This window comes from Humulus lupulus, chromosome 1 (assembly GCF_963169125.1).
Source record: "Humulus lupulus chromosome 1, drHumLupu1.1, whole genome shotgun sequence".
In the NCBI taxonomy this organism is placed as follows: domain Eukaryota; kingdom Viridiplantae; phylum Streptophyta; class Magnoliopsida; order Rosales; family Cannabaceae; genus Humulus; species Humulus lupulus.
The window spans coordinates 250,934,545-250,956,007 of NC_084793.1; the positions used below are offsets into that span (position 1 = coordinate 250,934,545).

Genomic DNA, 21,463 nt, shown 5'->3' on the forward strand with positions numbered 1-21,463 from the left:
ATATAATGTTTTCTTATGCTAGTAAATACCTGATCAATATTTGCTTGATTTATGATTTTGATTCAAAATTCGAAAGATGAGAATTGAATATGCTATCGTTATATAGATATAGGTCACATATTGGACGAAAGTACCTGTATGACTTGTGCAGTAATTAGATTTCTATGCTTAATGTCTGCTATATGTTTAAGTTTATGACAGATATGTAGAAAACCTGCATATAGGCTTAGATCTTATATCTTGAAAAACAATAGGAATCGATTTTTGTTAACCTGCTATTAGAATATGAAAATAGAAATTTAGAACTGATTAATAAAATTAGTAGAATGAAAAGTTGATGAAGTTAATACCCTAGGTCTTTTTATTATTGATTTTCATCTTTTGATTAGTTATTTTGTTCATAGTTATTCACTATTTTATAATTAGATTTATTCATCTAAATTTTGAATGCCAAATAGAAATTAAAGAACAATTATTGGTAATTGGTTAATAGTCTTTGTGGGAATGATACTCTATTTACTATCTATATTACTTGAATCGATTGAGTACACTTGCGTATCATATTTTCAAGATAAAGTTTTGGCACCGTTGCCGGGAACTTAATTTCTAATATCAAAATTAATTGTTGTTTGTTCTAATTTGGTTTTTATATTTTACACTTATTCGGATCGAGGTTGTATTGTGTTTCAGTATTTATTGGTATATGCGGGGAATTAGACAAAAGGAACTCATACCGATAGATCTTGAAATTGAGAGAACGTGTAGAGAAAACTGCAAGATAAAGAAAAGGTTGGATTTTACCATGGCTGAGAACGCGAATAACGTTGTGAACAACAATGCAAATTAGGGTAATGCAGCTGAAGTTGATCCGCCATTGAGAAATTATGTACTCCCTATTGTTACGGGGATACATTCAAGTATTCGTCCCCCACTGTTGGGGCAAATAATTTTTAGATAAAACCCTCAATTATTCAGATGGTACAGAATTGTGTACAATTTGGGGGAGTACCAAATGAGGATCCAAATCTCCATATCACAATTTTTTAGAGTTTTGTGCGGCATTCAAAATGAACGGGGTGAGTAACGATGTTGTCAGATTAAGATTATTCCCGTTTTCATTAAGAGACAGAGCTAAGAGTTGGTTGAATTCATTGCAAGCCAACTCTATAGTTACTTGGGAAGGCTTGGCTCAGAAATTCCTTGGTAAATATTTTCCTCCTGTGAAGTCAGCCCGTATAAGAGGAGAGATTAATAACTTCCATCAGCTGGATGAGGAGTCTTTATATGAAGCATGGGAACGTTTTAAAGAGTTGCAAAGGAAATGCCCACATCATGGAATAGAGAAGTGGCTGCTAGTTCATACATTTTACAATGGTTTGGGGGGAAATACAAGGACAATTATAAATGCAGCATCGATTGGAGCGGTTATGAGAAAAGGCGCTAATGAAGCGTATGAATTATTGGAAGAGATGGCCATGAATAACTATAATTGGCCTACTGAACATGACAATAATAAGGTGGCAGGAGTCTTAGAGGTCAATCCTATTGCTTTATTGACCGCTCAAGTGGCATCTCTAACCAAGCAATTGTAGCAGAATAACCTTGCAGCACAAGCAATGCAAGTACAGAATGTCATGAGTTGTGAGATTTATGGGGGACCACATTCTTATGAATAATGCCAAGCATAGCTAGTTGCTCAACAGATGTAAATAATATGCCTTTGGAACAGGCACAGGTTATTGGTAACTTTTCAAGACATGCACCAAACACCTACTCAAATACATATACTTCTGCGTGGAAAAATCACCCTAACCTTTCTTGGAATAATAATCAAGGGTTACAACCGCAGTATCCACAATACCCACCTCAACAACCCCCTCATCAACCGACTTATGTACTACATTCTAGGCCTTATTATGATCCGAACCCACGCCCATCTCATCCCCCACCACATCCTCCAATGAACTCACCAACAATGCAGCCAGACCAATTAAATCAATTCATGATATAGACAAGGTCTTTGGTCAGGAATTTGGAGACACAAATGGGTTAATTGCCTAAACTGCTTTCTAGTAGACAACAAGGGAATTTTCCTAGTTCCACAGAGGTAAATCCAAAAGAGCAATGTAAAGCTGTCACTCTGGGGAGTGGCACTAAGTATGATGGACCTACAGTGGATAACAAGGGGAAGAAGATTAAGGAACAATATGTTACTAGTCCAGTACAAGAGGAGGTTACTGAAGATCTTCCAAAGACAGATAAGTCGAAATACACCGAGCCTACACCAAGGATTCCATATCCTCAATGGTTTTTGAAGGCCAATTTTTGACAAACAATTCTCCAAATTTCTTGAAGTATTTAAGAAACTTCACATTAACATTCATTTTGCAGAGGCTCTAGAACAAATTCCTAGTTATGTGAAGTTTATGAAAGTGATATTGTCTAATAAGAGAAAAATGGAGGATTATGAAACTGCTGCATTAACTGAAGAGTGTAGTGCCATTATTTAAAAGAAGCTTCCTCAAAAGTTAAGAGATCCGAGCAGTTTCACTATACCTTGCACCATTGGGAACTTTTATTGTGAGAGAGCTTTATGTGATTTGAGTGCAAGCATTAATTTAATGTCGGTGTCTGTATTTAAAAGGCTTGAATTAGGGGAAGCTAGACCCACTACTGTTGCTCTTCATTTGGCTGACCATTCATTAACACACCGTAGAGGTATTATAGAGGATGTTCTAGTCAAGGTAGATAAGTTCATTTTCCCAGCGGATTTCATTGTATTAGATATGGAGGAAGATGAGGACGTGCCTATTATATTGGGACGACCATTTTTAGCTACAGGGAAAGCATTGATCGAAGTCCAGAAGGGTGAGTTAAGGCTCAGAGTACAAGGTGATGAGGTCGTTTTTAATGTTTTTAAAGCCTTGAAATATCCTTCGGCTAGTAACAGTTGTTTTAGTATTAGTGTATTGGAGGAACAAGAATAATGGGTCCAGTCTATTGAGGATCCACTTGAGTTGAGTTTGGTTGCAAGTCTTGAAAAGTGTGCTGGTACTGAAGCCAGTGAATATGTTAAGTGGTTGAACTCATTGGGGAAAATTTATAAAAAGAAATACGAGGAATTAGGGCAAGTTCCTAAGATACCTCTTCCATCTATCGAGAAGGCACCAGTTCTTGAGTTAAAAACTTTACCGGATCATCTTAAGTACACTTATTTTGGTAAGAATGAGACTCTCCTAGTTATTATTTCAGCTTCATTATCTGTGATTGAAGAAGAGAAGCTTCTTGGGGTGTTGAGGGCTCACAAACTAAGAATTGGGTGGACTTTGGCAGATATAAAGGGTATCAGTCCTTCAATAATGATGCACCGTATATTAATGGAGGAGGATAGTAAACCTAGTATTGATGCTCAGAGACGGCTCAAACCTTCAACGAAAAAGTGGTAAGGAAAGAAATTCTTAAATGGTTGGATGCAGGGGTAATTTACCCAATATCTAAATAGTGCATGGGTTAGTCCAGTCTAGGTAGTCCCAAAGAAGGGTGGCATGACGGTGGTTAAGAATGATAATAATGAACTAATTTCAACTTGTACAGTAACGGGGTGGAGAATTTGTATTGACTATCGTGAACTAAATAAGGCCACCAGAAAAGACCATTTTCCTTTGCCTCTAGTAGATCAGATGTTAGATAGATTGGCAGGTCATCCTCATTACTATTTCTTAGATGGGTATTTGGGATACCATCAAATTCCCATAGCACCGAAGGATCAAGAAAATACTACCTTCACATGCCCTTATGGAACATTTGCATTTCAGAGAATGCCATTTGGGTTATGTAATGCTCCAGCAACCTTTCAAAGATGTATGATATCTATCTTCTCAAACATGGTGGAAAAAGGTATAGAGATTTTTATGGATGACTTTTCAGTCTTTGGGCCCTCATTTGATGGATGCTTGTCTAATTTGGAAAGGGTTTTGAAAAGATGTGAGGAGTCAAATTTAGTATTAAATTGGGAGAAATGTCACTTTATGGTGACAAAAGGCATAGTCTTGGGCCACAAAATTTCACGCCATGGTATTGAGGTAGACAGGGCCAAGATCTCGACAATAGAAAACTTACCTTCTATAGTGTCTGTTAAGGGGGTTCGTAGTTTTTTGGGCCATGCTGGATTTTATAGGAGGTTTATAATAGATTTTTCAAAAATTACAAAACCTTTATCTACTCTACTTATGAATGGTGTGGTATTTAACTTTGATTCTGATTGTTTAAGGGCATTTAACACACTGAAGGAGAAATTGGTCTATACTTCGATTGTTGTATCACCAAATTGGGAACCTTTTGAATTAATGTGTGGTGCTAGTGATTATGCAGTAGGAGCAGTTCTTGGACAACGAGTTGACAAGGTATTCCGAACGATTTATTATGCTAGTCGAACCTTGAATGATGCTCAATTAAATTATGCAACTACTGAGAAGGAATTACTTGCAATTGTCTTTGCATTTGACAAGTTCAGGCCATATTTAATTGGTAATAAGGTGATTGTTTACATAGATCATTAAGCTATTAAGTACCTTATGACCAAGAAGGATGCTAAACCTCGCCTGATTCGATGGGTCCTATTATTACAAGAGTTTGATATGGAAATTTGTGATAAGAAGGGGACATAAAATCTAGTTGCAGATCATTTGTCTAGATTGGAAAAAGGAGAAGAGCATAATGAGAAAGAGGAGCAATTTGATGAAAATTTTCCGGATGAACAATTATTTTCGATTGAAAGTGAGGAAAAGCTACCTTGGTTTGCAGATTATGTCAATTATTTGGTAGCTAAAGTTGTGCCTCCGGACATGTCAAGGCAACAACTCAAAAAGTTTTATTCGGAAGTTAAGCATTATTATTGTGATGAGCCCATTCTCTTCCGTCATTGTGCTGATCAAGTAATTAGAAGATGTATCCCAGAAGATGAGATGATTTCCATACTTTCTCATTGTCATACTTTATATTGTGGTGGTCACTTTGGAGGAATAAGGACAGCAGCAAAATTTTTGCAATGTGAGTTTTATTGGCCTACATTATTTGAAGATGCTAGTGCCTTTGTTAAGAGTTGTGATAGTTGCCAAAGGACCAGTAATATATCAAGAAGAGATCAAATGCCAATGGCTGGAATTTTGGAAGTTGTTTGATGTGTGGGGAATAGATTTTATGGGACTGTTCCCATCATCTTATAATAATAAGTAAATTTTCTGGCAATAGATTATGTTTCTAAATGGGTGGAAGCTGCAGCAACTCCTACTTGTGATGGTAAGGAGGTACTTAAATTCCTCCATAAAAATATTTTTACTCGGTTCGGTACTGCAAGAGAAATTATTAGTGATAGAGGCAATCATTTCTATAATAAATCATTCACAGTTCTATACGCTCGTTATGGAGTTCATCATCAAAAGGCTATGTTCTATCATCCACTTGCTAATGGTCAAGCAGAAGTGTCAAACCAGGAGATTAATAGTATTTTAGAAAAAACTGTAAACACATCAAGGAAAGATTGGTCGAAAAAGCTTGATGATTCACTGTAGGCATATCGCACAGCCTTCAAAACTCTGATTGGTGTGTCACCCTATCGGTTGGTGTTTAGGAAGGCATGTCATTTACCAGTAGAACCTGAGCACCGAGCTTATTGGGTGGTAAAAAAGCTAAACGTTGATTTATTTATGTGGGACAAAATAGACTTCTAGAGTTGAATGAGCTCGATGAATTTTGAAATGAAGCCTATGAGAATGCAAGATTTATAAAGAAAAGTCTAAAGCATTTCATGATAAACAGATAATTAGAAAGGATTTCCAACCGGGAGACAAGGTGCTTGTGAATGCCAAAAATTGGACATGATCCTGAGAGGGCCACAATCAACACTCGAGAGAAAATTTGAGGCTTTCCCCTAGTAACCTTGGGCACGCCAAGCAATCTTGTGTCTCACCCCACGCGAGACCCATCCCTCACGCGAGGCCTTCGCAAAACTACCCCGTCTAGCCCCATGCGAGGCCTTTGCGAAGCCGTGACCCCTGGCACACCTCGCCTTTCCCGCCTCGCTGAAGGTCCTACGGTCTCGCGCCCAGATGCCGCGCACCCTTGCACCTTGCCTGGGTGTCACGCACCCATGCGCCTCGCAAAGCCACCACCTTGATGAAGGTCCTATGGTCTCGTGCTCAAGTGTCGCGCACCCATGCACCTCGCAAAGCTAACGCCTCGCTGAAGGTCCTACATTCTCGCACCTAGGTGCTGCGCGCCCATGCGCCTCGCGAAGCCACCGCCTCACTGAAGGTCCTACAGTCTCGCAACCAAGTGCCACGCATCCTTGTGCTTCGCCCAGGTGTCGCCCACCCATGCACCTCGCAAATCCACCGCCTCGCTGAAGGTCCTACAGTCTCGTGCCCAAGTGTCGTGCACTCTTGTGTCTCGCCCAGGTGTCGCGTGCCCATGCGCCTCACAAAGTCACCACCTCGCTGAAGGTCCTATAGTCTCGCGCCCAGGTGCTGCGCACCCCTTGCGCCTTGGCCAGGTGCTGCGTACCCATGCGCCTCACGAAGCCACCACCTTGCTGAAGGTCCTACGGTCTTGCACCCAGGTGTCACGCACCCCATTCGCCTCGTGAAGCCAACACCTTTCATGCATCTTGTAAAGTCACCGTCTCGCTAAAGGTCCTACGGTCTCGCACCCAGGTGCCGCGCACCCTTGCACCTTGCCCAGGTATCGTGCACCCATGCGCCTCGCGAAGTCACCACCCTTGCGCCTCTCCCAGGTGCCACACACCCTTGCGCTTCGCCCAGGTGCCACACACCTATGCGCCTCGCGAAGCCACCACCTCACTGAAGGTCCTATGGTCTCGGACCCAGGTGCTTCGCACCCTTGCGCCTCACCCAGGTGCCGCACACCCATGCGCCACGCAAGACACCATCACTCCCACCATGGCCCCGTGCATACGTCAAGATGCACCTCGCGCCCTGCACCTTGGGATCGTGTCTCCCATGATGACCCATAAAGGCTCCAACACTTAAAGTTTAAGAGAGTAGGATGCCTTATGAGTATAAGAAAACCCATGAATGACTCAAAAGAGATCATACGGATACGAAGTATGTATGGGGGTACGACCCTGAAGGACCCAGGTGTCTGACCCTAAACACCACGCCAGATAAGTAGTGGTCGTACGAATAGGGTACCTGATGTGGTCCTTCCTTGCCAATCTCTGACATTCGTACTAAACAGATGGTGGAGGTATAGCTAGGTACTAAAGTGGAGGTGCTCCCATAGACCCTGAGCATGCACTGGAGCCGACCACCACGCTCATGGCACCACTACTATCTGTAGACTGCATATGCAGAGTCGTATCCCCAGGGACCACCGTGTACAATGAACCAATAGTGCTCTACTATAAATATGACTTCCCTTCACTTGAGAAGGGGGAGGGAATTTTTTGGAGAGAACTTTGGAGAGTATTTTGTAACCATAGATTGTTAATGGGAATAGACACTACACATTCTCTCTATTTTTCATTTTGAAATTTCAGCATTTACATTTTTGTGTTCTGGAAATCATAAGAAAGTTTGCTTGAAGTTCATTTGATTTGAATCTACTTATTTTATAACTCACAAAGTTCTTGATCTAACTTGTTGATGAGATCTTACCGTCAACAGTTTGGCGCCGTTTGTGGGAAGGATAAGTGCCAAGCCACAGTTCTTCCATTAATTCCAGTAGAGAAAGATGCCGAGACGCTCTAAGCGGTTGAGAGAACCACGGGAAGTTGAGGTCCACCTTGATGGAGATCAACTATAGGCCTCCATGAAGAATCCTCCGCCGCCCAAAAATGTGAATGCACCAAAGGAGCCCAGGGTTCCTAAGGATGAAAGGGAGGTCTTGTCCCCAACTATCCCACCTGATGAGAACCATCCGAGATCAGCGGCCACTTCTGCAAGGGATACCGGAGAGTTCCCGCCCCCAAAGCTGCCACAGGCGCCGGACATTGGCCGGCAAGATCCGGGTCCATCGATGCGCAGACTTGACAAGAATCCCTGAGTCCATTCCATAAGCTCGAGCTCTAGGTCTCGATTTTACAAAGGGGAGATACACGAATTACACTGGAAGAACCAAAGGCTAGAAACCACCTTAGAGAATATGCAAGAGGTGTTGAATGGCCTGCTACAGGGGAAATCAAGCATGTCTCTTCCTAGGCGAAAAGAGAGAGGTCGAGAGCGGGCAGAAACCACAGTCCCAGTGGATGATGGTAGGACTCGACTCTCCACCAATAATACCCCTCAGATGAAGCAGCGTGAACGTCCCGGACATTCGAAACATCCCTAGAGGCCAGAGTAGAAGAACAATGATGAACCTCGTAATGAAGTCAAAGTCACTTCAAGGAAAACACCCTCAGACTTAAATGAAGAGCTCAAAAAGAAAAGGTTGAGCAAGAGGACTACACCTCCTATGGCTCCCCAGGAAGACAAAGGGAAGGGAAAGGCTAACCCGTCCACTTTGAGAGACTCCTTGAACAAAAGGAGACAAGACCTAGACACAGAAATGAGTAGCCTCTGGAGCAAGATAATCACCGCATCTAGAGGGAAAGTCATCGATGACGAGTTCGATTATGAATCACCATTCATTAAGGAAATCCAAGCTATTTGGCTCCCAGCCAACTTTAAAGAGCCTCACATGACCCCTTATGAAGGAAATACGAATCCCAAATACCATCTAGACGCATTCAACGAACTGATGAAATTAAGAGGAATTAGTAGCAGGGCCAGATGCCACTGTTTTGTTGTCACGTTAAAGGGACTTGCTTACAAATGGTTCAAAAGACTCCGGCCAGGGTCCATTAAGTCTTGGAAACATTTTTTTGATGCATTTCTCCAACAATATCACGCCTTGCGTGATTACACGATGCCAGGCACCAGCCTTGCTAATGTGAAACAAAGAGAAAATGAGAGTTTAAAGAGTTATATCCACAGGTTCAATATGGAGGCTGTAGAGTCCAAGAACTTTACTTAGCTAATTATTTAGTAGTATTATAGTATGTATAGTATTATCTTTGTAACTGTGGATTTTTGGTTCAGACCGGGAATTATTTGGACACTCATAGTAGTACTTATAGATTTTCTAAGTTTAACCTATAGTTTAAGAATATTAATGTTAACCTAAGGTTTGATTATATGACTGATATTAAGGATAATATTTATTATACTATAAGGTTTAGATGAGGACCAATAGGATTTTTAAGCACATGTTATGAATGGATGATTAAGAATTAAGTATTTTGAGGATTAAATTTAATGAGTAAAGTTTGAATGCTATAAGGTCAGTCAGCAGCTTTGAATACGTTAAGGGCTTAGTCAAGGCTGTTTACTCCATTCAAACTTATCTAAAAATGTGTAATTTCGTGTTTAATTAATCAGCGTGTGCCGATATATCGCAGCTATAGGGGGCGATATATCGCAGCACGTAGATACGGAAAACACGAGATGATGCACGACAGCCTCAGGCATACTGGCCCAAGCGATATATCGCCTACAGGGGGCGATATATCGCCTCATTCAGTGTATTTTGAAATGTTTTGAATTCATTTTCCATTCAGCCATTCAACCTCTTGATAAGTCCAGCATCTTTTTGAACGAGTCTTCAGCCTCTGCTGAATGATTATTCAAATATTTTTCACCTAAAAAGCTATTATTTTTATTCAAGTAAAATTAAGATCCTTTCATTCCTAAACTCTATAAATAGGACCTACTACCCAGCCATTATTCAACTTTTGCTCTAAGTTCAGAGGCTGCAAGTGCTAAGTGAGTGTGAGAGTGTAAACACCTGGGTTGGGGAATCATAAGCTTGATCATTATAAGCTTATCAAACACTTGAGGAAGTAAGGTTTCATAGTATTTCGGTTCGAGGTTTAGATTGGTCTACAAGTCTTCAAGGTAACCCAAAACTCTAGTTCATTTCTGTACTTGTTCTTCTAAGTTCTCATAGTCTTCTACTCAGCCTCTAACCTCGATTTTTATTTTGGTTAGGAAATCTAAGCTCTTGAGCAAAAAGGGTTTTGGTAAGTATGTTTCTCAAAGGTTTAGTCATTCCATCCCTTCCATTCTTTTCATTACTTTTTCTTCAATCTACTCACCCTGTTATATATGGTTTTAGGAGTGTTCCAAAAGTCCCAACGCTGTCCTATTATCCCGGTAACTTTGGTAAGGAAAATAGGATAGAATCTATATGTTTTATGCTTGTGTTATCTTATGTGTTATGTTATGAAATAAGTTATAAAGTATGTTATGAATATGTATGTTTGTAGGCTTGGGCATATGACCCATATGACTAACAAGACCCCAAAAAGATTATGGGCATATGACCTACTTAGCTAGTAGGACCCCACTAATCTCATGGGCATATGACTTGTTTAGTCTATGGGACCCCAAGTAATAATGGCCATTATAGTATGTGTATGTAATAAGTGTTATGATATGTCTTTATGTTTATTATGAAATTTATGTACATGATGTATGTGTTAGATTTTCCTTGCTGGGCATTAGGCTCATTCCTTTTTGTTTTATGTGCAGGAAAATAGCTTTAGTGGCGGTAAGGTTCGTGGATGCTTAGGATTGTGTATCGATGGTGAATGGATTCAAGGAGTCGAGTGTTTGATTTCGAGGATGTAGTCTTTTCTTTATGGGTTTATATGTAATTTTTCCGCACTTTCTATGTAACTCTTTATTTTAAATTATGTTTTGTTTTTAAGACAATGGGATCCCATATCCTTCTTGATATTTTTTGTAAGTAACTCTTATTTCTACAAGTTTTTCTAATAAAGTTATGGTATTTTCGCAAATGTAAGTTTTAATAACGATTAGTATGTTTAGTTTTCGTTAATGGTCCAAAAGTCTAGAGTAGTTGGGTCATTACAGAGGCAGCCCGTGGGGAATTAAAAATGGCCATTACGGCCGGAGTACGCTCGGGTAGTAAGCTGTGGGATAACATGCTTAAGAGGGAGGTCATTGATTTGGATGATTTCTATGAACGGGCATAGAAATATATTCGTGTTGAAGATGGCCACGAGAGCCTTAAGGCCAGAAAAGGCAAGTCCCCTCCAAAACCCTCAATCCAGGAAAGCCTAAGTAGCGCAAAGAAGAAGAGGGTCTATGAAGGGACGAGACCTCAAAATCCCCAATGCATTGATGAGTGCAAACAGGCCCCCTACACCTTTTATACTGACCTTAACACACGCTAGGGAGCATATCTTTGTCACAAATGAAAATCAGGTCCCTTTCAGGAGGCCCCCGCCAATGAAAAATGACCGATAAAAAGAGACCCCAGTAAATATTATCAATATCATAAAGATATTGGCCACACCAATGCAAAATGCACTAATTTGAAGATAGAAATCGAAGAGCTCTTACGCAGGGGACACTTGGGCAGATACGTCCGCAAAGAAAACCAAAGACCGAAAGAAGGAGTATCCTCACCATGAGCACGGGATGTAGCCCCAGAGGTGCAAGGAGAAGTTAGGACCATCTTCGGAGGGCCAGGGTTCGGAGGCGAATCAAGGAAGGGGCGAGACAAAGATGCCAGGGAAGCCAAGCGAAGTCCACCCCCATGCCTCTTAAGTTTGGAGCAATGCCCCCCAAAGAGTTTTAAGGGGGAGAATGACTTGATAACTTTCACCGAAGAAGATGCAAGGGGTGTGCATTTCCCTCACAATGATCCCTTGGTGTTGACTGTCCAGCTTGCTAACATGAGGGTGCATCGCGTCTTGGTGGACAATGGAAGCTCCATAGACATCATGTATCGCCTAGCTTTAGAAAAGATGGGACTGAACATTAGGCACTTAAAGCCCTGCAATACCTCCCTGTATGGATTTATAGGAGATTCGATACAACCCGTAGGTGCAATTGAGTTAGCCCTCACCATGGGAGAACAACCAAGACAAACCACCATAATGGAAAACTTTGTCGTGGTAGACTGCGCCTCGACCTTCAATGCGGTATTAGGAAGACCCTCCCTAAGAGAATTGAAGGCAATAACCTCAGTATACCACTTAGCCATGAAATTCCCGACTCCTGGGGGAATAGCGAGCATAAAAGGATAGCATAAGGAAGCGAGGGAATGTTATAACACATCCCTTTGCACGGCCATAAAATCATCTGCGCCTATGGCAATGATGGTACATGAAAGCACAAACCCACACGAATCGGACCTGCAGGTCGCGGAGGAATCCAGGGCCGAGCCAGTAGGGGACTTAGAAGAGGTCATAGTTATGAATGAGCCGTTGAGGAAGTTGAAGGTAGGAAGAAACCTTCCAGATATCTTGAAGGAAAAGCTGGTGGAATTTCTAAAAGTTAACCTTGATGTATTCGCCTGGAGTCACAAGGACATGGTGGGGATAGACCCATCAATCATGTGCCATCACTTGAACATCGACCCAAAAGCAAGACCTGTGAGGCAGAAAAGGAGGGCACTAGATCCAGAAAGATACACGACCCTAAAAGAAGAAGTTGACAAATTAAAGGCAAATGGGTTTATTTGAGAAGCATTCTACCCAGTATGGGTATCCAACCCAGTTTTAGTCCCGAAGCCTAATGGAAAGTGGAGGACTTGAGTGAGACGTTTAACACCCTCCAAAAATTCAGAATGAAGCTAAACCCGCCAAGTGCACATTTGGATTTTCGTCAAGGAAGTTCCTTGGTTTTATGGTGAATTCCCGAGGTATTGAGGCCAATCCTGACAAAATCAAGGCGTTGTTGGAAATGAGCCCACCACGAAGCGAGAAGGAGGTGCAGTGCTTAACAGGGAGAGTAGCAGCCCTCAATAGGTTCATCTCCAGATCCACTGACAAATGCCTCATTTTCTTCAACATCTTAAAAGGGAGCAAAAAGTTCGCTTGGGAAGAAGATTGTCAGGAAGCCTTCGCTAAACTAAAGGAACACCTTGGAAAACCACCCCTTTTGGCTAAGCCAAAAAAAGGGGAAAAAATGTACCTGTACTTAACAGTGTCAGAGCATGCTATAAGCGCCACCCTGGTCAAAGGAGAAATGAAGCATCAACAGCTCGTATACTATGTTAGCAAGCGGTTGGTAGACGCAGAAACTCGGTACCCAGAAATTGAGAAGTTAGCATATGCCTTGATAGTGGATTCGTGAAAGCTGAGGCCCTATTTCCACGTTCATGCTATTGAAGTGCTCACCAACACCCATTTGCGTCAAGTCTTGCACAAACCAGAGACTTCAGGAAGGTTGTTAAAGTGGTCAATTGAGTTAAGTCAGTTTGACATCATTTATACCCCAAGGACCTCAGTCAATGGACAGGTACTTGCAGATTTTATAGTTGAGTTTGCATATCTACCCCATGAGGAGGGAGAAATAGAAGAAAATGAACCAATGGGCAAAGGAGAAAAGCAGCCTGAAGAATGGAGCCTCCATGTGGATGGGGCGTCTAACGAAGGAGGAGCCGGCGCTGGCATAGTAATGACGGGACCTAAGGGACATCAGATGTATTGTGCATTAAGATTTGGATTTGAAGCTTCCAACAATGAAGCAGAATATAAAGCACTACTAGCTGGCCTGCGACTAGCCAGGGAGTTGAAGGTAACACATTTGCATGTCTTTAGTGACTCACAGTTAGTAGTATTTCAAGTGAAGGGAGAATATCAAGCTAGAGGCCCAAAAATGGCTGCATATCTTGCCAAAGTGAAAGGGTATTTGGATCAATTTGAAAAATACACCATAGAACAGATCCCAAGGGAGCAAAACACAAATGTTGATGCTCTCGCAAAACTCGCCTCTACTCGAGACAAAGACACGCTTGAGTCAATCCCTGTCGAATACCTCTCCAGGCCGAGCATAGTAGAAGAGGAGGTTCACATGGTCAATAATCCTGAGGAGTCATGGTTTACACCCATCTCAAGGTACTTAAGTGATGGAGCGTTGCCTTTGGACAAAAAAGACGCCCGTAAGATGATTTACAAAGCCGCCCAATACACCCTAGTGGATGGAGTTTTGTATAAAAGAGGCTTCTCCACCCCGCTCCTACGGTGTATAGGCAAGGGGAAGGCCTTAAAGGTCATGCAAGAGATACACAAAGGGGAGTGTGCAAATCAAGCTGGGGGGCAATCCACGACAGAAAAGGCCATATGACAGGGGTATTATTGGCCTACCATGGAGAAGGACGTGGGTGATTTCGCAAGAAGATGTGACAAGTGCGAACGACATGCAAATTACCCCAGACAGTCACCAAATGAGTTGGTGAGCATGACCAGACTATGGCCCTTTGTTGTGTGGGGGAATGACTTGATTGAAGTGTTACCAATGGAAGAGGATGAGCAAAGTACGTGGTTGTAGCAGTCGATTACTTTACTAAATGGGTGGAAGCAGAGCCTCTAGTCTACATAACGGCTAAGCAAATCACCACCTTTGTCAACAAATTTATCGTCTCTAGGTTTGGAGTACCCTACAAGATAATCTCTGACAATGGGACACAGTTTGAAGGAGGTTTATTCGAAGAATATTGCAGAGAAAAGGGAATCAAGAGAAGTTTCTTTGCTGTAGTACACCCGCAAGCCAATGGACAAGTGGAGGCCATCAACAAGATCCTAAAAAGGAACCTAAAAACAAAGTTGGAAAAGTTCAAAGGAGCTTGGGTCAAAGAACCGCCCAATGTGCTTTGGGCCTACAGGACCACGCCACGTTCCACTACTGGAGAAACGCCTTTTGCCTTAGCCTATGGGTGCGAGGTTGTTCTTCCAATAGAAATGAAAATCGACTCCTTCCGCGTACAAGCATATGATGACCAGGCTAACCACGTAGCATTGGCTAATAAATTGGACATGCTGGAAGCGAGAAGAGAAAGGACACAACTGAAGTTGGCAACGTACCAGCAACAGGCTGCAAGATACTATAACTCAAGGGTGCGAGAAAGGACGTTCAGGGTCAGATACCTCGTATTAAGGAAAGTTCTGCCAAACACTCGAGACCCTTGAGCAGGTGTATTAGGGGCAAACTGGGAAGATCCCTACCAAGTTGCCCAGGTGGTGCCCCCTAACACCTACAAGCTGGCACGTTTGGATGATACCATGGTACCCAAAGCTTGGAACGCAGAGCATCTACAAAAATATTATCAGTAAGACCTCCATGTCTGAGGCAAGAATATTATTGCTTTGTCTAAACATGCAAGTTTAAGTGTAATAGCTATGAAGTAGAGGGCTAACTTAGACCCCTTGATATGTAGTAAGAACAAAGTCACCGTAGGTAACTATGTACTTCACTCACATCCAATGAATATGTAGTAAGAACTCTCGTGTATGAGAAAAATGATCACACTGCCTAACTCTCATTTCCAATAATTATCAAAGTGCATGAGCAAAATGATCAAAGTGCCCAACGAGATAAATCTCGCCAACCACTGGGGGGGCAGAGTACACAGCCAAAAAAGGATCCTAAAAGAGACCATTATATAAAGAGGGGTCCTAAAAAAGACCCTTATAAATAAGGAAGAAGACCTGGCAAAGTACCTCTTGAGTTCACGAGGACTAGCTACCCTTATGAACATCAAAAAGGTTAAAAGGTCCTACAGGAAAAGCCTCCTAATAAAGGTTGATACCTCCATGAGAGGAAAGGCCTCAAGAAGAGCATCCGCTAATAAGTCTAGAGCAGCCACCAAGCCATCTACCCGAAAAGGGTCCTAAAAGAGACCCTTGCAAAAATAGTACTATGCATAATGACGAGAAGGATACTTCTCGCAAGAAATAATAAGCGTGCACAAAAGCATATAAAAGGATGACTAGAACCCAAAAGGTCAACATATCCTTATAGATATAATCAAGGTGCACCAAAGAGAGACCTATCGAACCCCTTTTTGCGAGCTCAAAAGGACCTTAAGCATAGAGAAGCAAAAACAAATGATCACATATATATATATAAAAAAAAAAAAAAAAAGTTGCGATAATGTGGCAGGACATAGAAAAGTTAAAAAAAAATGAGGTTCAAATGAGCATACAACCAAATCGAATTAAATGATAAAAACTATAGAAGCAAAATCTCAAAGCCTCCTGCCGCGAGCATTCCACTCAGCCACCTTGGTGACAACATGCTCACCAAAGGAGGAGAACTCGAAGTAAGGATTTTGCCTCCACATTCCATAGATGGTGCACTCTATGGATTTGTATTTGATCTCAGCCAAATTTGCCTCCAGGAGAGTGACCCTCTCCTGCAACATTGCAACCTTTGCTTCCGCTCCCCCAAGATCAGCCTCCAGGCGAGCGACCCTCTCCTGCAACATCACAGCCTTGGCTTCCGCTCTCCTCCTCTTTTTTGAGGACAAAGAGGCCTTCGCAAAGGCCTTCTCCAGCTTGAGCTTGGTGTTAATAAGCTCCCTCTCAAGCTCCTAAACTTTGACCGCTAGACGGTCCCTTTCAACGTTTGACGAAGAGAGGTCCTGTGCTGAGTCGGTGAAGCGTTGAGCCACCAGAGAAGCCTGCAAGAAAGCAAAAAGAAAAAAAATGATGAGCAAACAAAGAACCCAAAAAAATAAGATAAAGACCAATGTCAGACGCATGAACTCACCCAGGTTGTGGAGCGCACAAGGGTCTCCCCAAGCTCCATTATGGTAAAATTCCCAAGACCTCTCCACTCGGTCTCAGGAATACCCTCGGTGACTCGGGTATACCTTCGCTCATAAGAGGCCACCATGCGACTCACTCGAAACATCCCCCCCAAATCAGGGGCGCCCGAGTGAACTGTGACTGATGACCCACTCACCGAAGGAGGAGGAGGCGCAAGAACATTATAATAATGCGGCCCCATTGGACCAAGATTAATGGGAGCACCAGGAAGGTTATCGTAGTCCTCGGAGAAGGGCATGACGAAGCACCCTAGCATGGCCTGTGGACCGTGGGAGTGAGAGGCCATATCACGGTCCACACGGTCAAAAGGAGGGCACCCCTTGGGAGACGGAGATGACCGGGGTGGGCGCCTAGATTCTGGGGAAACCTCTTCAGGAACCCATTCTGCATCACCCCCATCCGAGTGAGGCTCAAATAGAGTCACCTTCTTCTTTCGTTCAAAAATATGCCACAACAAATCGGGCTCCGAAACCATGGATAAACCATAGCGGTTAAGATTGGCCATTGTGAAGAGATGGGCAGCCATTTTTTTAGCGAGGTCAGCATCGAGAAAGGTCTCCACTGGTGCTGCCTCTGATTCAGGAACGTCGAGGATGCTAAAGCTCTTTGCACAATCAACACAGTTATGAATATGAGCATAAGTTCCAAAATAGAAAATTCAAAGTAAAAGGAAAAAAGCTTGAAGTACTTACTTGGGGATGAGCAAAAATGTTCATGTACAGAATTGGGACCTTTCACGAAGAAAAAGTCCTGCTTCCAGGTCCCCGAGTTGGAAATGGAACCCTCTATCAAGGAGACCTGAGAATTGGCTTTCTGCAAGAAATAGAAGCCTTTGGATTTATGGGTGGGCATGAGGTTGTACATAAAGTGCACCTCTTGAGCCATAGGAGCACGACAGTTAAGCTCCATAAACGCTATGTATAGGCAGCTTAAAGTCAACCAGCTGTTAGGCACCAACTGGAGCAGAGCAAGGTCGAAATGGTTGAGGACCATGATGAATAACTGGTGTAAGGGAATGGTCCCGCCCGCCTTCAAGATGTGCTCACTCATGGCTACGTACCCCTGGGGGGGATTATCGGCCCGACACTTGTTGGAAGGAACGTACAACTTGTACTCCTTGCCAATATGGTTTCTCGAATAACTCCAACAGCCGGTTCTCCGACACGTTTGACATGATAGTTGGCGCCAATAGAGGACCAGAATCTAGCCTCTCGAGAGCCACCTATCGCTGCACTCTCTTTGACATATCTGCAGAACCCAAAGAAAAAGGTGAGGTCGAAATAGGGCACTTTACCCTCCAATTTTTCTTTCTAGCAAGAGTTTTCCACCGAGGCGTTGAGTGTGGAAGCACCGAACAAGGGTGGATCGAAGACAAGGGTTGAGGGGAATCCGAGATGACCTCATGGCAACTATAAGGGGAGAATGGGGTAGGAGGTTCAGGTGGGAGGTTTCCCTCCATGAACTCCAACTCCATTTGCACATCAAAAAGGCTCACTATAAGGTTTGCAATGTGGTCACTAAGGTCTCCGTCACCCTTCAAAACTGAATCTATTTCGCTCTCCACCACCCAGATTTTACACCTAAGTTTAGCCATGTGCTCAAGGTGATGTATACGGGCCTTCCTCAAAGTGTCATAGTCTTGGTAGGGGTTGTTCTTGGGGGACCCCGAGTCTGAAGATAAGTCTACAAACTCGACCCCCAGAGGAATGCCAGACGATCCCTCACATGCCATGAAACCTCACCTTGTTGATAATAAGGGTGCAAGTGTAAGTGAAAGGGGTGCTACAAAACACAAAGGAATAGGCCAAAACCTCTAGACACAAGCGCTTGAAATGACCAACTACGGGGTACAAGTAAGGGCATGTGTTTGGATTAGCTCACGAGGAGCTCTGGCCAAGGCTACCCATCCCGAGTAGTGCTAATTTAGACCAATTGAACGTAAGAAAGAAAGAAAGTATACCTTGAGTAAGTAAAATCAAGCACTGTCACGGTCGAAAGAAGGCTAAGGGTCAAAAGCACAGTCGCGGTCAAAAGAAGGCCAAGGGTCGAAAGCACCATTACGGTCAAAAGAAGGCCAAGGGTCAAAAGCACCGTCGCAATCGACGAAATACAAAGGGTCGAAAGTATGCATCTGTAAATATAAAGGAGAAAGGTGTTTTAGTCTCCAAGCACCTATGTGTACGTTTGCATAAAAGAAAGGAATTTAAATAATAAAGAGGAAAGACAACCAAAATGAGTTTGTGAGGAATTGAACCCCTTCCCTCTTAGAGGAAGTGAAGACACTAAGACCACCCAGCTGAGAAGAGAAGATGTAAATATTATGCTTGAGATGAAGGTCTATTTATAAGAACCACAAACTCATCTTAGCCATTGGATCCACAACTTAATCAATGGTCAAGAAAGGGGCTTGGAACTTGCCTTGGGATCTGCAGAGCACAATGATAAGCTCACATTCACTCTCAAAATCTCATAATAGTCCTCAAATCCAAAGTGTGTTTCTCTATAATGCCACAATGAAGAAGCAAGTTAATACCTCATGGGCATCCCAAAAACATCGCACTTTGAAGTCTACTAGAGAGCGTGAAGACCCTCTCGTAGACTGGGGGGCAAGTGTGAATGCCAAAAATTGGACATGATCCTGAGAGGGCCACAGTCAACACTCGAGAGAAAATTTGAGGCTTTCCCCTAGTAACCTCGGGCACGCCAAGCAACCTCGTGTCTCACCCCACGCGAGACCCATGCCTCACGCAAGGCCTTAGCGAAACTTCCCCGTCTCGCCCCACGCGAGGCCCTTGCGAAGCCGTGACCCCTGGCACACCTCACCTCACTCGCCTCCCTAAAGGTCCTACGGTCTCGCGCCCAGGTGTCGCGCACCCTTGCACCTCGCCCACGTGCCGCGCACCCATGTGCCTCGCGAAGCCACCACCTCGCTAAAGGTCCTATGGTCTCGCGCCCAGGTGTCGCGCACCCATGAGCCTCCCGAAGCCAACGCCTTGCTGAAGGTCCTACAGTCTTGGGGTCAGGTGTCGCACACCCATACGCCTCGCGAAGCCACCGCCTCGCTGAAGGTCCTACGATCTTGCACCCAGGTGTCGCGCACTCTTACTGTAATGCCCCAAAATCCCTAATGAGGTTTAATGGTTGGATTAGCAAGCCGTGAGGGCCATAATTGATTTATTATGCCATTAAATGATTATATGCATGTTTATGTGAATTATATTATTATATGATGATACATACATGCATGTGGGTCCACTTTTCATTATAAGGGTATTTTGGTAATTTGGCCCGTTGAAGGCATATTTGTATATTTTCATGCATGTTGGTGATTTATGATGAGGCCACATTATTATGTGGATATGTTCGAGCTATTCAACATGAGACGATCTTTGAATACTAGTTAGCAGTTTGGTCATAACATGGCTAATTTCGGGGCTTGGGGTGAGTCTTGGGGTAATTTGATGATTAGTGCATTACTGGGAATTAAAGGGTAATGAGATATGATTTATTAGTATTTGAGAATATTGGGAATAACGGGAATTGGAGGACGTTAATTATAATTAACGAGATACACGGGAAAGGATGGCTTTACCCGTGGTAGCCTTAAGAGGGAATTAAATGACCTAGGGGTATTTTTGTCTTTTGACCTAAGGTTATATATCAACCATAAAGTTGTAGAAAGCTTAAGCAAAATAGCGCATTGTTCCTTCTTCTCCTGATCATTATTTCTCCTTCTTCTTCCTTTGAATTTTTGAAGTTCCAATTGAGGATTCAAGCTAGGGAAGTGAGCCTTGAGGGTCTAGGATTGTGTTCTACCATTGAAGAGGGTTCCATCTTGAGCTTGAGGTAAGATTCTACCCATGGAAACTCTAGTTTTTATTCTATTTTTCATTGATTTTCAGTTGGGATTCTTGGATTTGATAGATGTGAATTCAAGGAAGTTTTTGGCAAAGTTTGGTTGGGTTTTGATGCCTAGGACTTGTAGAATGGGAATTTGGGTTCATTTGTGAGTTTGGTTGAGGTTTGGAATCAGTTCTTGAATTTTGGAAAGTGGAGAAGTCAAAGGGGAAAAACCAGGGCTGAATCGCCCTGGTTCTAGCGCTACAACGCTGTCCAGGGCAAGTCAGCCCTACTTGTAGTGCCTAGGTGCTAGGGGGCAGCGCTACTTTCTAGGGTCCTATTTTGGGCACTTTTGAGGGTTTTTGGCTTGGGGTTTCAATTCCTAAGGCTCGGGATCGAATCTACTAACCGTTTGAGTACGATTCGAGGTCCCGAGAGTGAGGTTTAGATCATGAACCTTCTATTGTTGATTTTATTGATGGAGTTCCATATTTGGTTTTGACAAGGTGACTGCTAAGGGATCAAAGGATCGATCGTTCTCAAGGGTCGTTCTATTATTAATTCTCGCTCGAACCAGAGGTAAGAAAACTACACCCAGTATGTGACATGCATGGTTATTAATGAGTATTTTGAATGCTCTAAATGTGGACATTGATTGCATATTAAATCCTTAGCAATCTTGCTTACTTGTGAGTGGCACTGACCTATTAGTTAGAATCGGCAATGGTGTTAGTATTGACTGTGAAGTTGTGACTCATTAGTCAAGTTCGGCAATAGTACTAAGCATTGGTCGTATGGTATTGGCTTATGAGTCAAGAACAGTATTAGTATGTTTAATGCAAGCCGAAATAATTAGATCTAATCAACATAAGATCGTCATAAGCATGAAATTCTTGACCGACCTTAAGTTCGATGAAAACAAAAGCGCTTGTCTAGTCTAAAGGCTAGTTACTTAGAGTCGGGGCCAGAAGGGCCAAGTGACTG

At 42.9% G+C, this 21,463-nt stretch overlaps 1 non-coding gene across 1 annotated transcript; it reads right to left on the bottom strand.

The window, feature by feature from the left end:
• Positions 1-1,232: 1,232 nt before the first annotated feature.
• LOC133813535 (small nucleolar RNA R71) lies at positions 1,233-1,339 on the bottom strand. Its single transcript, XR_009884544.1, has one exon. It is a non-coding gene; the product is annotated as a small nucleolar RNA R71 (small nucleolar RNA).
• Positions 1,340-21,463: the final 20,124 nt, after the last annotated feature.